Below are 18,327 nucleotides of genomic sequence, written 5' to 3'. Positions count from 1 at the left end.
AACAAAAAGCATTGATTGCTATGACATAAAAAGAACTCTGACAAGTCTGTAAATTAAAAAAAAACAAGTAACTATAGAAAATGGCAAAGGAGATCACAAATGAGTTCTAAAAGAAACACAAAAGCTAGCAAACATTTAGAAATAAGATTAAATTCACTATTCATCAGAGAAACAAGGATAAAGCAAAAGTGCAGCTAGCACTTCTCAACTGTCAAACTTGTCAAATTCAGAGGAATCAAGATACTCTTTGCTGATGAGAGAGGGAGTAACTGAAATCCCAAGGTTCAGAGGATGGCATGGGGATGGCTTTGCCAAAGTGATTAGGGGGATTTTAGTCATCAAATGCACTAAGTCCTTAGCCATTAGACTCTGCAATCTTGCTTCTTGGGCTGTAGACTCATATTTACTCATGAGTCCAAATGATCAAGCTCATTGAGTACACCAGCAGTAAATATCCCAACCCTGAAAATGGTAATATAGTTATTAAAAATAGGGCGATCAATTAAGGGTGGAAGATGTGGGTAGGAGACTAGAAAAGGTACAGTGGTCTTCTGTGATTGTATCAGGCATTAGTTACATGAATAAGCTGAATGTGCAAGTTCACTGGTTCATATATATGCTTTATGTATTTGTATTTACCTCAATAAATACTTTAAAGTTTAAAAGGTCAGATTTGTAATACCCGAGGCTTTAATGGAAAGGGGGTTTCACTACAAATAAGAAATTGAGTTGTGTTTTCTTTTACTTTTTGAGATTATAGCATAATTAAATCATATTTTTCCTTCCCTTTTTTCCTCCAAACCCTCCCATATACCCCTCCTTGCCTTCTTTCAAATTCATGGTCTTTTTTTCATTAATTGTTGTTACATACATAGGTGTAGGTGCAGGGGTGTGTGTGTGTGTGTGTGTGTGTGTGTGTGTGTGTGTGTGTGTGTGTAGTAGTAGTAGTAGTAGTAGTAGTAGTAGTAGCAGCAGCAGCAGCAGCAGTAGTAGTAGTAGCTTCTTTTTACCCTTGGAAAATTTATCTGAGCTACATGATAACTGACTTATGTATAAAAGTGGGATAATTATACTCTGCTTAAAGATAGATCACCAAGAAAATTTAAATACTTTCTATTTCCATTTCTATTTCTGACTTTTCCAGCCCTAACAATCCACTAAATTTCTTGAACCTAGCCCCTCTTCTCCATCCCTACCCTCACACATTTACTGAGGTCCATATAGTACTTTCTTTAGACATTTCAAGTCTTGTTACTCCAACTTTAGTTTTTGCCTTTGCAATTTATTGCAAAAGTAGTTTAGGATATTTTCTGAAAATACAGCTTAGGTTTACATCATTATATTCTTTGGAAAGCAACAGGGCACAGTGCAATACACATAGGTATTACTTTACACTATGTAAAGATAGGTCACTGGGATTGGTTTAATAAAAAGCTAAATGGCCAATAGCTAGGCAAGAGGTATAGTAGGGGCTTATGGACAGAGAGAGCTCTGAGAAGAAAGCAGGAGTTGCCAGCCAGACATAGAGGAAGCAGGATGGGCAAAATGGAGATGAGGTAACAAGCTCCTGGAAGAATGTAGATTTAAAAATATGTGTTAATTTAAGTTATAAGAGCTAGTAGAACAAGCCTAAGCTAAGGCCAAGCGTTCATAATTAATAATGAGTCTCCATGTCATTTGTGTGTGTGTGTGTGTGAGCTGGCTGCCCAAAGAAAAATCCACTTAAACATAGAAACTGCCACCTAAAATTTTGGGTTTGAAGAGGTTATTGCTTGTCTATTCTTCCATGAGACTCTGTGTCCTCATTCCATTAAGTATAAAATGGCAATAACATCCTCTCTTGGTATCTGTAGGGTGAATAGTTCTAGGATCCCCACTGATGCCAAAGTAGGTTCCATTTCCTCATAAAATGTACATTGTTAGAATATGACTTATATGCTAGCCCGTGGTGGTGCATGCCTTTAATCCCAGCACGCAGGAGGCAGAGCCAGGCAGATCTCTGTGAGTTCAAGGCCAGGCTATTCTACAAAGCGAGTTCCACGACAGGCAGCAAAGCTACACAGAGAAACCCTGTCTCAAAAAAAAAAAACCAAAAAAAAATGTCCTTATATATACTTAAGGCACTGACAGATTATTTCTAGTATCTAATACAGTATAAATGGTTGTTATACTATATTGTTTAGAGAATAACAGGGAGTCTGTCCTTATTGAGAACAGACAATATTTTATATGTAAGGTACTAGGAATTGAACTTAGGGCCTCACACATGCTAGGCAAGCAATCTAACATTGAACTGTGTTCCTAGCCTAACAAACTTTTTGTCAATATTTGTGAACCATGGTTAATTGAATCCAAGGATGCAGAACCTTACATCACAGATGGTCAACTATAATAACATGGCCTTCTTCAGAGTCAGGGTAAAAAGACTTTCACCTATTGGTGCATGATGTCCTAAATCACACTTTACTTCACTAGCTAGGGACCTAGGGAGAAAGCAAAGAATCAAGTTTTTCAGCTACTAGTACTTGACTCACACCAATCAAGGCAGAAACCACTTCTAAGCCATCTGAGCGGCAACACACAGCTTCCCAATCAACCAATAGGCCATTTGACAGAAGAGCAGAAAGTGAAGGCATCTCCTTCTCTATAGGCTGTGCCACAGAGAGTGGCACCCCACAGCAAAGGACAACAGTCTTAATTGATGGCAAGCCCCAGCCGGAATGATCTGGAGTCCTCCCTTCACATACCTAATGTGGGAAGAGCAGCTTAACAGAGACCTGGAACAAAATCAAGAGAAGCTTGAAATCTTGTGGTTACCCTGCTGAGATAATTTCAGATGCATTAGTCAATGTTTCTCAGGCTGTTCATCGTACATTGGGGTAATTATGGAGGAGAATAAAAACAGCAAGATTAGAAAACAGTTTGCCAGAAGAACCACTATATGTGTATGAAATGACATTTAAATAAAAATCCAAAATCAGCAGATAGCTGTGACTTGTCATTTTCACATCTTTATGCCAAATCCCAATCAAACTCAACCCCTAGCATTCACTGGAGAAGGAAAGCCTGGTGTCCGTGGTTAGTCACACAGGCCTCCTAAAATTTCTCTCATGTACTCTCATACTGGAGATACCCCTTACATTTCAAGACTTACATGACCTTCAGGAATTAATCCTGCAGAAAGAAAGCACATTTACAACTCATTTTCTTTGCTTCCTAGTGATTTGAACCAAAAATCTTCATGGTGTTTACTTCATCCTCTCAAAGTTTCTTTGAGCCTACCTTAAACTAATATACAAACTCATGAAATTGCCTCCCTCTATATTTTACGCACTTGCACTCAATTCTTTACCTGGCATAGTTCCCAGCATGTAATATCCACTCAGTAAATATTTACTCTTATTTACTGTGTCATTATTTTAGTAGTCTTTCTTTCATAGCACTTAGCATAAGTGCAAATACTTAATTACTTGCTTAATGGCTGTCTTTCTCATTAGGCAGTGTCACAAGGCAAGGGTCAATGTCTGTCTTATTCACAGCTTACTGTAATAACTTAGTACCTACCAAAATGACTCACACTTATTAAGACTAAGTAAATATTAATTAAACAAAAATGCAATATACTAAGAACTCTTTAATTTCTGAATGAATTCTAAAATAACTTCATATCTGGATTACTTGGTAAGGAAACTGAGGTTCAAATACCTGCAGCAACTTGTCTAAGGTGAGAGCCAGGACCCTAAACGTGCTGTTAACATGCCTCCCTCTAAAGACCTATTCTCTAAATTACCACTTGGAGCCTGAGAATGTTTCATGTTGTCCAAGCATCAAATTAAAGAAATACCCTAAAACAAAGGAATGAATGTCTACCTTATAGGTTTGTTGTAAAGACTGCTGGAGTTTATATATATATATAAAGCACTTGGTCAGAGTGGTTGGCATAGATTCGATATTTAATAAAAGCTGCCACTGCTGCTGCTGCTGTTACTGTTATTGAGGCCAGCATGCAGGGAAAGTGAGTAGAGTGAGGGGAGGCCTCCTGCTAAGCATTGCCCCCACCCTGAAAATCAGAACACTTGTTTCTGTACTTGGGCATGTCTCTACTGGATTTGTGTATAACGCTCATCATCCCTCACAGCGTTTCATAATAAAACTTGTACAGACCTCTTTTTTGCTTAAAATACAATATGGAATATGAGGAATATTTTAAAATTCCATTATACAACAAATGGCTCAAGGAGGAGTATTATAGGCTACAAATATTAAACCCAACAGTTTACACTATTGAAGGAAATTCAAAATTGAAAAAAAAAATCAAGAATGGCCTCTTGCTCATAGCCATAAGGAGTTTCATCTTCATGGATTCCAGCAAATAATAAGTGGACACCAGGAAACATAGCAGAGAAAAAAATTGCAAATAAGGTGATCTCTTTGTTCTGTGTTCAGATACACAGAAAAGGCAACATTTACATAGTACTTTATTTTCTATCTTTTAGTTTTCTGTCACCTTAGTTTCTAACAGAACATTCGGGACATAGTCAGTCATAGAATAGTCCATATTACTAATATTTTTCTTTTGTTTATTGCTTAATAATCTCAGACATACATATGATATGTTTTGGTCCAATCTACCCCCATTCCCTCCCCTCTGAATTCCTCCTCTATCCCCCTATGACTTTTCACCCCAACTTCCTATGTTCTTTTTCTTTAAGATTGACTTTTATTATGTCACGTTTCCTAATCAACTTTATGTGTTTTATACAAAATAGTTTTATTTTATTTAGTTATGAGTGGGAGTATGTGTACATTTGTGTGGGTGCTCTGGAAGGACACATACATAGAGTGCCCTGGAGTGGGAGTTACAGGCTGTTGTCAGCCAACTGATGTGGGTCCTGGGAACTAAACTCTGATCCCTTGCAAGGGCAGGATCCACTGGTAGTCACTGAGCAATCTCTATTGCCCCATGTGTTAAAAAAACAAACAAACAAAAAACCAAAAAACAGAGACTGCTTAGTGCTATCTGCATGTGTGTATGTGTAGGGCAATCTATGGGAGCTAGCTAGGCTCTCAGGGGCCACATTCCTGAAGAAAATGGACTGTCCATACCACAAATGACAGCCATTCATGGTGGGATTTCATGAGTTCCTCTATAGTACATGCTGGCATTCTGGCTGCCTTTAATTTGTGCAGGTCCTGTACATGTAGTCAAAGATGCTGTGAGTTCATGTATGTAAAAGCATTGTCATGCCCAGCAAATACTGTTTTGCTTGCAGACATCCACTACTACCTCTTTCTCTTAGAGTATTTCAATCACCTCTTCCTTAATGATACCTGAGCCATGGGGAAGGGATGAGCTATTGTTAGATGCCGTGTAGGTGGTGGGAACTGAATCCTGATCCTCTTTAAGAGCAGTAAGTGCTGTTAAATGTTGAGCCATCTCTCTAATCCCTCAGAGTAATTATTTCCAACTGCAACCATTTACCTTCTAAGTTCACGATTTCATTTTTCTTACTAGCTGAATAATATTCCATTGTGTACATGCACCACATTTTCATTATCCAGTCATCAGTTGATGGATATCTAGGCTGATTCCATTTCCTGCCTATTGTGAATAGAATAGTTGGATCGTGAGGGAGACCTATTTTTAGATATTTGAGGAACCTTCATACTGATTTCCACAGTGCCTGCACCAGTCTGCACTCCCATCAGCAGTGAGTATTCTCCATAACCTATATCTATGACAACATTTGTTATATTTTTTTTTATCTTAGCCATTCTGACTGGGGAAAGATGAAATCTCAAAGTGGTTTTAATTTGCATTTCCTTGTTAGCTGGTGCTGTTGGAGACTTAAAAACAACACTTCTCGGCCATCTGTATTTCTTCGAGAATTCTGTTTAGTTCCAAACTCCATTTTTTAAAATGGGTTGTTTATTTCCTTGGTGTTTATTTTTGTGTTCTTTGTATATTCTAGACACTGTCAGATGTATAGCTAGTATAGATATTTTTCCCATTCTGTAGTCTCCCTCTTCACTCAAATGAAGATATTTTTTTTTTGCTCTACAGAAGCATTTTACTTTTTCAAAGACTCATTTTGCATATTTCTTATATTTTGAACAACAGTTGTCTAGGCATACTCACTTACTCCAATGCCCCATGTACCATGTGCCATGGTGCAAGTGGGGAGGTCAGAGAGAACATTAGCAGGAATTGGTTTTCTATTTCCAATGTGTGGGTCCTTGATGGAACATGGGTCAGGAATTGAGTCATGTGAGGAGATTTCTGAGTTCTGTGTACTAGTGAGATCATGCCAAGAAAATAAGAAAGAGCCTGGTGACCCCAGTTTCTTCAAAACATGGAATTATTCTTGAAATGTTTTTCATGCCCCTCCCAGGTATAGTGGACAGGAGTGAGTTGACTTCAGATTACTCATCACAACTGGCTATTGTTATTTGTGTATATGCCTCTATGGAAAAACATGGTTTGCCACATGTGGCTTGTTCTTGTGATTGTATACAGCTAGAACTCATGAGAACTTTACTCATATGACCTTAACCCTCAGAGTATAATTGTCTGAGGCTCTGAATAAAGTTGGATGTTGCAGGAGACTTTAGTCCCCCTCATTTATCAGCTCTATTCTCCCAGGTCCTAATGCCTCCAGAGCAGTGACAGGTCGTAGGAATCAAACTCAGGTTATCAGTCTTGTCTTAGAAGCAAGTAATTTTACCTGCTAAGCCATATCACTAGCCATCTAAAAAGTATTTTCATTGTTATATGTTAGAGGAGATAGTTGAGACTTTTAAAATTTGCAGCTTCATATGAATGATGTTGAAAAGGCACCAGAAATGTTCTGTATTTAAAATTCATAAAAATGAAATCTCTTCACTATGTGGAACTAATATGAGGTTAGTTTCACCTAGAATTTGTCTTGACATTGTTAATATTCTGACCTGCCCCTTGGGGCCCACCCTGCATCCTGACATAAAGGAAAAACTCCTCCCCTTCCTCTCTTCTCTTTCTCTTCTGCTCTCTCTCAACTCCCACAAGGTGTGCACCCCTCAACCCCTCTCTCTCTTTCTCCCCCCGTAGGTGAAGTTTTCTCCAGCTACACCCCCTCTCTCTATCTCTTCTCTCCCTCTTTCCCATCTTCTCTTCGTCTCTCTTTTATAATAAACCATTTCTGTGCAGATGCAGCATCTGGGTTGTGAAGGTCCACCAGCCACCCCACTGCTATGCCTGCATGGCCTGGGTCACCCACCAGTCCACCAATGCATCTTCCCTGTATGCCAGCATGTTTCCCTGCACACGCGGGATACCCTCGGGGTCCCCCATGCATAATTCATAAAAGATATAAGTTGAAAAATTCTAAATGTAATACAGGCATACTAGAACAACACTATTTCTTTATTCCAACACAATGGACTGTCATTGCCAAATACCCATTGTATAAAGAATCCTAAGGATAGGTTTTAGAAAATCAAGTCATGCTAATCTTAAAGTAAATGCCAATGTTTGAGGATGTGGATGCTCTTATCTCACTTGTTATCATTTCATGGGGAGGAGGAAATTTCCAAGTTATTTGTAAGGAAGTAAAGAAAATGCTATAGAAATATCTCAAGAATTTCATCCTACCATGGATATAGAGAAATGGCTGTAGGCCCACCTTACAAATCATTTCTAGTTTCTGTTTAAGTGTGGTACATGCCACCACTCTCAATGCCACTAAGATAGTAAGGAGCAGATGTGCGTGCTCACAGTGACTCCAGCTTGTGACTTGATTCATTCTCGACTTTGAGGTCAGAGAGTTCAATGTTGTTATTGCTCCTTAAGGCTGAATAACAAAATGATGGCCAAAGATGTGGTTACTAGATGTTTTGTTCTTCAAGACCAAATAACAGGATATTTGGCCAAAGGCGTGGTTACTAGGTGTTTTGAGAATTAAGGAGGTGTTTACGCCTGTTTGTTCCTTGAACCATGGTAAGGAAGTTGTTTGCCCCCTTGCTTTGGGAATAAATAGGCTAAGAGAAATAAATTTGGAGCTGCTGCAGTATTCACTGAGAGCCCTCCCGATTCTACCCTATGTCTCTGTCTTTTCTTTTATGTCTGTTTTTCTATCTGTCTTTTCTTAATCCTTACTCCCTTATCCAGGTGCTGTTTGATGGGTAGGCTGGCCCCAACAAGTAGATTGATTCCTACTGAAGGACAGACTTGGAGGTAGAGGTGTTTAAAGGCTTCATTGAGCCTTAGGCTCAAGCTACATTCCTCAGAATGGTTTCATGTATAATGAGACTAAGAGAGTATTTTGTTTATCACAAAGTTTCTTTGTTTGTTTTCCTTGGTTTAATTCATAAAATAATAGAGAAAAGCAATATGGTACCTTCAGGCTCTCAAATGCTTATGTTCAGGGCAGTAACCACAGAAGTATTTGACAGATTTAAAAATCCTTTTCATGTTAAATAGATTTAAAACTGATACTTAGAAATGGCTTCTGCAATTTATTCAAGGTCAAAAGACTAGTTAGTGTCAAATTCAGTACCCAAACTAATTTTCACTGAATGTTGAAGTATGTTCCTTTTTCTTACCAATGCCAAAAGGTCCTTACAGGCCCAAAAGACAAGAAAAAAGACCTTAACTTTACTGAGCTAAGACAAAGGAACAGAACCTCCCAAAATGCAAGAATCCTCTTACTCTGAAATTGAAATTAACTGACCTAAGGCTGTTTTTTGTTTTTTTTTTTAAACAAGTCTGACTAAAACTCAAGAAATTTGAAAGTGGGGGTAGTAGGTTCTCTTCTAGGGTCCATGACCTCACTGGCCAAAGGTAGTTGGGTATGTTCACAGAACCATACATGAATTCCTGGATATCGAGTGGGCCTCCAACTGTATCCTAAATACATATCCTTATATCTACAGATAAATGTAGCTCTCACCCTCATCAACTACTCAAAATTCAGAGAACAACTGACTGCAGGAATATCCATCCCTAACCGATACATCTATAACATACTTTCTATACTTAAGGTTCAGGGAATATTGCAGAAAAGGGACCAGAAAGACTGCAAGACATAAGGGACAAGGACTTCCATTGTGAGCTAGCAACTTCTACACATGACTGGGAAACTCCACCTATGAAATCTCAAACTTATGGTTGCCTAATCAAAACTTGGACAATGACATGCCAACGTGGATGGGGAGATTCTCATAAGGTCATATGCCAGGATGAATAGCTACAAGCAATTAAGAGAGAGCAAATCAGTCTTCTCTAGGGATGAACCCAATTATGGGTTATCTAATCCCAAGCAGTCATCCATAGAGACATATACATAAGAATACAACCAAACAGACAAAGAAGGCTGTGTTTATATATACAAATGTATACATAATATATAATATAATATTATATATATATATGTATATATAATACTTAAAGATGGGTTCATGAATTTGGGGGGCATAGGAGAAGTTGGAGGAGAGAGAAGGAGAGATCCAAATGATATAATTACAATGCCTATGTAGAAAATTCTCAAATTTTTTTAAAAAATCAAGAGATAGTCTCTAGACCAGTGGTTCTCAACCTGTCCGTCATAACTCCCTTGTGGGTCCAATATCAGATATCCTGTTTATCAGATATTTACATTACAATTCATAACAGTAGCAAAATTATAGTTATGAAATAGCAATGAAATAATGTTATGGTTGGGGATCACCACAACATGAGGAACTGTATTAAAGGGTCACAGCATTAGGAAAGTTGAGAACCACTGCTCTAGACAGTATTATACAACCAAGTTTAAATCACAGATAAATCATACTTATAAATGTTTTTTATATGGATGAAGTGGACTTAAGGGTGGGATGGCAGTGGGAACACAAGGGTAAGCAGATAGCATGAAGAATTTCTTCTGTGATTTGCTAAGCTGCATGGATACCATCTAGACAGAAGTAATTCCCTCACAAGTATTTCCTAATCACAAAGTCTTTCTCTATCTGAAGATCAAAGAGCTTCCCCCTGGGTAGCAGCATAAGAGGTATGGGGTCTCACATGCCACCAGCTTAGTTTGCTACAAATCATATAATGGTATTAGTGTAGGAGAAGTCAGCACTTCACGTTTTCTAGTAAAAATAAAATAACCACACAGTATTAGCCAAATTGTAATATTTACATAGGTCTGGCCATAATTACATCTAGGTCTCAGAATTAACCATGTGACTTCATACCTTCTCCAGGTCTCAATTCTTTACTTGTAAAAATGTAGTCAGACAAAGTTGTTTCCAAGTCTAAAATACTACAATTCAGTTTTTACCACTAGCCCTTTTAACACCAACATACGAGGTTGACCTTAAACCCACTGTCGGCCAAGCTACTAATGCCTAAAGACTTCGGTGCAATGAACTTATAAAATCACTCCACAGCTAGTGTAATAGTTGAGAAAATTTGGGAGATGCATTTGCACTTTTCTACCCTGCCTTTTCTGCACCATCCTCATTCTCACCATCTCAAGATAGTTCTTGAAGACAAATTTTTCACACTGAGATTCTATCAGACCTGAGAAAGCAAGTAGTTTAGTTACCTTTTGATCTCTTCAGTTATCAAGATAATGGTTTTATTTTTTGAAACTATAATTAGATAAAAATGTCCAAAGGACTAAAGAAACTAAGTTGGGCGATTAGTCTATTCTTTTTGTATTTTAATTCCACTGGAAGGAACAATAGGCTCTTCTTGCCTTTGGCACTATAATAATTCAGCTGACATGCTAGAAATACCACACGCCAAGATAAAAAAAAATGGTGGCATTCTCCCTCTTTAAAAACAATCAATGTTTTCATTTGTGGACTTCAAAGTACATGTGAAATCAAAGTCTCAAGCCTGTGAGTCTGAGGTAAATCAAAGGGCTTTGAGTGTCACAGAAAAGTTCCCCAGTTTATTGCTCTTTTTCTAGATAAGAAAGGAAATCAAAACACTCCCAGGCAGATGAGTATTTTCATCTAATTTTGTATTTCCCTTTCCAAGTGAGCTTGAGCAACTTCCTTGATAACTCATTCCAATACAGTTCTTCTCTAGATCTAACCAAACCTTTCTTGCTGCTCTGCACTTCCTCGTATTACTATAGACCTCTCATTGGTGGAAATGTTTACTGTCATTACATTGTTGCCTCTTGCTTTGCTTGTCAGAAACAGTAACCGAAATTCTTGATAATAAGTTAGTGTGATGGCTGATCATGGTTGCCAACTTGACAAACTGGGAAGATGGAACCTCATTTGAAGAACTGCCTCCATCAGACTGGCCTGTGGGCATATCTGTGGGGGAGGGCATAGGAAGGCTCAGCCCACTGTCTGCAGTACCAAGCCTAGACAAGTGGACTTGGGCTATATAAGAAATGTAGTTGAATGTGAGCCTGGGAACAAGCCAGTAATGAGTGTTCCTCCCTGGTTTCTGCTTCAGTTCTAACTTCCATATTCCTGCTTGAGTTCCTGTCCTAACTTCCCTCAATGATGAACTATGACATGAAGTGTAAGTCAAACAAACCTTTTCCTCTCCCAAGTTGCTTTTGGTTATGGTGTGTAGCAGGAATCTTAAAAGTTCTTATTAAAAAAATCAAACCTGAGGAGAGTTATTGGGGTCCATGCTGGTAGATCAGAGAGACAGAACAAGCCACAGCTATCTCACCTCGCCGGATCCTCAGCTGGTCTTGTCTCCTCAGACTGGAAGCCTTTATGTCCTCATATCCGAATGGCTCTCAGCTGATTGCTGCTAGAAGCCTGAATGCTTAACCAGCCAAAATGCTTCTAGTTTCTGGTCCTCACGCCTTATATATCTTTTTGCTTTCTACCACCACTCCCTGGGATTAAAGGCTGGCTTTCTGGGATTAAAGGCGTGTGTCACTATGCTTGGCTATTTCCAATGTGGCCTTGAACTCACAGAGATCCAAAGGGATTTCTGTCTCTGGAATGCTAGGATTAAAGGCGTGTGCTATCACTGCCTAACTAGTGGCTTGTCTGTTCTCTGACCCCAGATAAGTTTATTAAGGTACACAATATTTTGGGGAACACAATACCACCACAATGGTGTTTATCACAACAAACTAGAATTGTTACGATGTCTATGAACAGGATTAAATACATTCTTGGGGCCCTTATCTTTTTTTAACATAATTTTTAATTGATTCTTTGAGAATTTCACATCATGTACCCTAATCCTACTTATTTCCCATTCCTTTCATAGCTGCCCCCACCCTCGTAGTGTCCCTCCAACAGAAAATTTAAAAAATATTAATTGAAAACAAAATAAAACAAACAAAAAACCACTTCGGCCCTTCATTTTCCCCACCTCTCCATTCATCTTTGAGGCTTTGGGAGCTGTGGTGTGTCACACAGTACACCCTTTTGTCCACTTAGCATTACTTGCAAATGTTCATTGCAATGAGTTGTTGGTCTGGTTCAAGGCCTCTGGCTTCTGGTATGCCCATCAATACTGGATATTCACAGAAACTCTTCTTGGAAATCCTGCTGTTGCCCTGAGTCATGGAGATCCTGTGGCTATGGTTCCACAGGACCAGTCCCTTCATGCACTGGGGAAGTTCATAGATGGGGTAGATGTTGGGGTGGACCAACTCAAAGTTCCTGGATGTGGGTCTGGGTGGTAGCTGATTTGGTCAGTCCTGGGCACTGCAAATGACCCCTCAGGTGCAGGACAGACCCAGTTCTTCTATGCCCAGTTCTCCTATGCCTACGGTGAGGGGTGGGACCACTCTCTCCTGAGTGTGGGGCCAGCTCTCCTGTGAGGGGTGGGGCCAGATCTTCTGCTGCAGTAGCCAGCCAGAAGCAGGGCCAGAGGACAGTGCCAGCTCAGCATGGCCCTCAGATTTCAAGACACACGGTTCCTATAGCACCCTGTGGTAACATACCACCATTCAGGTCATAACACCCTGAATGTCCAGTCTCCTCTGATCTCAGAAGTTAAGCAGGGATGGGTCTGGTTAGTACTTGGATGGGGGTGGGGTTCTTATCTTAATGAAACATTCCTAGTGATGCTAGTATATGTTGGTCAAATCTGGTTCTCCTCTCCAGTTAATAGTATCTCATCTGTATAAACTAATGACTATGAAAATCCTTTAAGAGAGTAACCACACTGATGTGGAACACTAATAAATTGAAGTATTTGCCTGAAGGAACTGACTCTTGGGATGCAATCATTGCAAGTGGAAAGCTCTCTTTTTTATTTATTTATTTTTTTTAAATTTCACTCATGATATTCATTACTTACACTCATGATATTAATCACATTTGTGGTATTCATAAATTACATTCACAGTATTCATTCAAATACACACACACACACACACACACACACACATATATATATATATAAATGTCGAATGTCATTTCTTGAAGGAGGTAAGAGGTTAAATACAGGCTTACAGCACAATGGGAGGACCCCAGAGGGCAGAAGTTCGCTACTGATGTTTTACAATCTTGCATCTGAGCTGTTAACGCCCATTATTCAGGATACACAGACAAGGAACTTCCCTTAAGCATTCAGGAGGGTGGAACCTGGCAAGGAATTAGCATTGGGAGGATATCAAGGTCTGCAAGCAAGGCAACAGGTTACCCAAAATGAGGGACAGGGCCCTACAGGTCCCCCTTTTATTAAAAAATGAGCTTCTGACTTGGGTTGCGTGGGAAAGTTCTCTTTATACTGAGTGATTCATTATTTACCTTAACTTTGGCAATATCACTTAGTACTAGATATCAAGTTTTGTTTGTTTGTTTATTACAATACTGAGAACAAAATGTGAGATCTTACACATGTTAGGCAGATACACTACCACTAATCAATACCCCCCAGCTCAGCACCAGATATTTAAATGCAAGCATGCCTTTCAATACAGGCCTATATATAAAAGACAATGGAAATAGGACTATATCAATGACTGGATATTCACTAGAATATAGTAATTATTTCTAGTTAATTGCCTACTTGCCTAGTCCTGTAGAATGTTGACACTTTCTTTGAATTCTAGTGAATGATACTGTAATCCATTCCATTTTAGTCATTATTCAGTCTGCCATGTTGACTCATTGATTCTTCCACTTTAGTGTTTGGTATCTGTCCTTCTGAAAATCCATATGGTTCTCAAATCTGGCAACAGTGTCATCTTATAGAAAGGAACTTGGAATTTTAATTTCCCATGGTTTAACAAACTCGTTTGACATAGAGCGGCATTTTAAAGACATTATTTCACCACTACCATAGCGATTTATGCAACTGGAACATGACCAAGGAAATATTTCTATAAGTATAAAGCTATAATGTGAGCGCAAGTACAGTCTGAGGAACTCTGAACTCACTGTAAGATAAAGGCTACAAAGTAGTCAGATACTTAAGATTTTGTGGTCAAATGTGGCAACAATACTGAATTTCAGTTGCTAGTCTACTTCGCTGACACTGGTGAACACTGAACCCCGAAACTCTACCCATTAAGTTTCTCTTGGGCACTTAAGACATTCACTTGCTAATGAGACAATGATGGTCATGAGGGACAGGTATTCTTTTCACAAGACCGTTATGGCTCCTTGAGAAGTGTGCTCTCTAGAGGAACTGAATTTGACCTTAAGGACAAGTGAGGCTATGTAAGTAAATGAATGGAGTGGGTAAGGTAGTGCCTTTGGAGAAGTACAGCTCATTAGCTTGGCTGAAATACAAGATTTGTTTTGGGGAGCAACAGGAAAGAAACCTGTAAAGAATGAATGATAATCATCTCAAAATTTGAAGAGATTGCTGGAAAGGATGAAACTCAAGCTCTGCTCATCTTATTCTGTACTATTTACTTTCAAATACAGCTTTCCCTAGTCTGCCACTGACGTTTAATATATGCTTTAATAACGACTCTGAGTTCCTATTATTGACAGACATAGTAACTACAGCATAGTAGTTAGAAATAGAGCCCTCCATAAGGCAATTACAGCATGGTCAGCCTTGGGTCAGTTTATTTCACCTTTATTTCTTTTCTATAAATATGTACAATAATACACTCAAGATGAAGGAAGAAAAAAGGTACAAAGAATGCGTGGATTTCTTAGCAAATGGGAGCTAAGAAACATAAAAGAAGAGGCAATTCAAGGAAGACTTTTTTCATTGCATCAAATTAAATAAGAGATTAAGGTGGTTAAAATTTGCCTGAAGTCTCCCTCTCAGTCAAGCAAAAGTAATAAGGACCAATGGGAAGAAGCTGGCCCCAGCTTTTGCTATCATAAAGCAAGATACCAAAGTGGTGCTGAATCCTCTATTTGAGAAAACGCCAGAGAACTTTAGAATTAGACAGTACATCCAGCCCCTAAGGGACCTCAACTGATTCATCAAATACTAGCTTCCTTATCCCCATCTTCTTGTGATTACCAGTTCACCTAGGCATTGTTTAAGCTTGCCTACAAGAGGAGGCCAGGCACAAAGGAGAAGAAATGTAGAGGCTGTTGAAATGGGCTGGGGAAAAAAGCTTCTGGCAAAGGGGTCTCCTCACTAAGAGACCTCCTGTCCTTCAAGCAGGGGTCTATATTATCACTCTCTTGGTGGAGAACCAGGTCTCCCTTGTATCACAACCCTGCTGCATCATCAAGGAGAAGGTCAGGCTGGGATGGCTGGTCCAGAGAAAGACACAACCAACTGTTGCCTTCACATAAGTTCAAAGACAAAGGCATCCTGAATACGCGGGTAGAAGCTATCAGTATAAATTACAGTGACAGATAAGATGAGACTCATTGTCACTGGGGATCCAGAATACTGTATCGCTCACATTACCAAATGGCAAAACTAAAAGTCAATGAACTTGCCACCAAATGGGATTAAATATACATATCTGAGTTTTCTGTACATAAATACATTAAGAAATGTCCTTCAAAAACTGCCTGAAGTACATTAACTTCAAAAAGGTTGAGGTTGTCTCCATCCATTTTGTATCATAATGATGAAATATTCAAGGCTGGGTACTTTGTCAAAATGTTTATTTGGTTTCTAATTCTGGTGGTTGGAAAGTCCAAACTGCACTGTGCCTCCATCAGACTATATTATTACATTTCAGAGAGGGAGAAAATGAATCAGCCATGTGGAGAAGGGGCGCATGTGCCAGCAAGAAAGCAAGAGAGCAGGAAGAGGCCAGGCATAGCCTTCTATAAAAATGTAGCCTTGTGGAAATCAATCTATTCCTGCAAGACCAAACCCACTTAAAGAGACTAGCATTGATCCATTTACCGGGGAGGGAGCTCTCATGACCTAAGTATCTGTCACAAGGGCCCAGCTCTTAAAGATTTCATCATGTCAACAGTGCCATATTTGGTACCAAGCTTCTAGCATAAAAATCTTCCAGGGGACAAACCATAGGAACCTTTGAGAGAATAAAACAATAGCAGAAACCATCAGCAACCTTCCATAAATTAGCTTTAGTCCAAAAGGAGGCAAGCAGTTTGCTGAAAGGGGGCAACACAGTTGGAATGAGAAAGGAAGGAAAGAAGAGGTATAATGAGGGAGTGCAGTTTCTTTTCAGCTTCACTTCAATTTCACTGAAGGACAAAGAGTCAGCTTTGACTCATAACTATGATCAAGAGATGATAACAGATAGACATGTAGTGGCTCAGAACTGAAATGTCTGGTAGCTTCTACAAGAACATCAAACTCCAACTTGCCTCTTTGCTGTGTTCTAGTGACAAAATGGTGACAAAAGAGAGAGAAGTTCCCATACACAAACCATCATCTCTCTTCCTTTTGTCTAGTATTGTACAAGAAAGAAATAATATTATGAAGCAACCCATCCATTTGCAATATCACAGTATTACCAGTTGAACAATTAGGAAACTCCTTCTATAGCAAAACTTCATTAATTTTGACTACATTTATTTGGAATTTGCGGTCATTTAACCAGGTTTGGTGTTACCTTTGTGCTACTTAACAAAGAAAGGGCTCACCAAGTAAATAGTGTGAACAGGATTTCAAGAAAGTTAATTTAGCCTTCTAGGAGCTTATTCCACCTATTTTAAAGAACACACTGTTTTTAAGGAACTTCAGAATATTCATTATTTGAATGTAAATTGATTCTGCTAATTATAGATTAGTGTAATCTACTGTTAAAATCCTTTATCTGCAACAGTTAACTTGGCTTGCATTGAATATGCTCATTAGAAATGAAATGTCAATTCTTTAAAGCTAGTTCACAATTCAAATTAATACATACCCCTTCTTCCCACCCCCATGAGTTAACCACAGTTAGAACAGTATTGCCTGAAACTAGCCCATCACTTATGATTACAGTGCAAAAAAACGAATAAGTGATCAAAAAGCCTCAGAGCAGCCAAAAGCGATGTTTTAAAGCTGATGTTATAAATCATGAGTACGCTCTCCATGGCAGGTTCTACTGACAGCCAATTTTGCCCTTATTTAACATCCACATGTGAGAAATGAACTTGGAAAGCTGGATAGGTTTTTTTAAAAGGACTTTTTGTTTGTTAGTTTCAAAGTTCATTAACTAATTGGAAAGAGGAGAAGAATTGCTAAAAAAATATGTAGAGGAGGTGAGGGAGGGGATGGGAGGAGAGGAAGGAAATTGTGGTCTGGATGTAAAATAAATAAATAAATATTAAATATTTTTAAAAAGGATACTGAGAGGAATAAGCGACTGCAGGCTGCAGAAAAGTAACAGACCTTGTATAAAATGTATCTGTAATAACTAGAACACCAACATAACCTAGGACAAGTTAGTATAGAGGTAAAGTTGTATAATCTTCCCTAGTAAACTTTGAAAGTTGTAATATTAAAGTGCAATCAATAACCAATGACCTCCCTAAATGATCAAAGCTGAACTATGTTGAACATGGTTTTAGAAGACAAATAAGTTCACAAGCACACATACACAAAGGCAGGCATACTTTGTTCCTACAGAAGATAACCTTGAAAAGTGAAATGTATTGATGCTTAAAAAGATAAGGATCATATCATATAAGAAAAGAATAGCAATTCATTAAGTGGCTATTGTGCGTAGATGTGGTGCTAAATACCGCCTACATCATTTCAACTACTTTGCCTAACAATACCTTGAAGAAGGTTCTAGCATCAGAGGCTAACAAACTCTAAGCTGAGAGAGAGAGAGAGAGAGAGAGAGAGAGAGAGAGAGAGAGAGAGAGAGAGAGAGAGAGAGAGAGAGAGTCAGGGAGAGAGAGTTGGAGAGATCTCCAGGGTTAAAACTCAAGACACCTCCTGGGCTATCCACCTTACCTTTCCAAACTCAACAAAAAAGAACTCTGTCCTATGTTAAGGGTTCCATATAGGCAGTATTTATACTGTAC

General features: G+C 38.8%; 1 protein-coding gene across 11 annotated transcripts in view; it reads right to left on the bottom strand.

Annotated features, from left to right (window-relative positions):
* Enox2 (ecto-NOX disulfide-thiol exchanger 2) overlaps nucleotides 1-18,327 on the bottom strand; it is a 294,398-nt gene that overhangs the window by 151,763 nt on the left and 124,308 nt on the right. The gene's annotated exons all lie outside the window — the stretch shown is intronic.

The sequence above is a fragment of the Peromyscus maniculatus genome, chromosome X, assembly GCF_049852395.1.
Source record: "Peromyscus maniculatus bairdii isolate BWxNUB_F1_BW_parent chromosome X, HU_Pman_BW_mat_3.1, whole genome shotgun sequence".
NCBI lineage: Eukaryota > Metazoa > Chordata > Mammalia > Rodentia > Cricetidae > Peromyscus > Peromyscus maniculatus.
The sequence above is the reverse complement of the archived record's forward strand: the minus strand, read 5'-3'. Positions and strand labels throughout refer to the sequence as shown.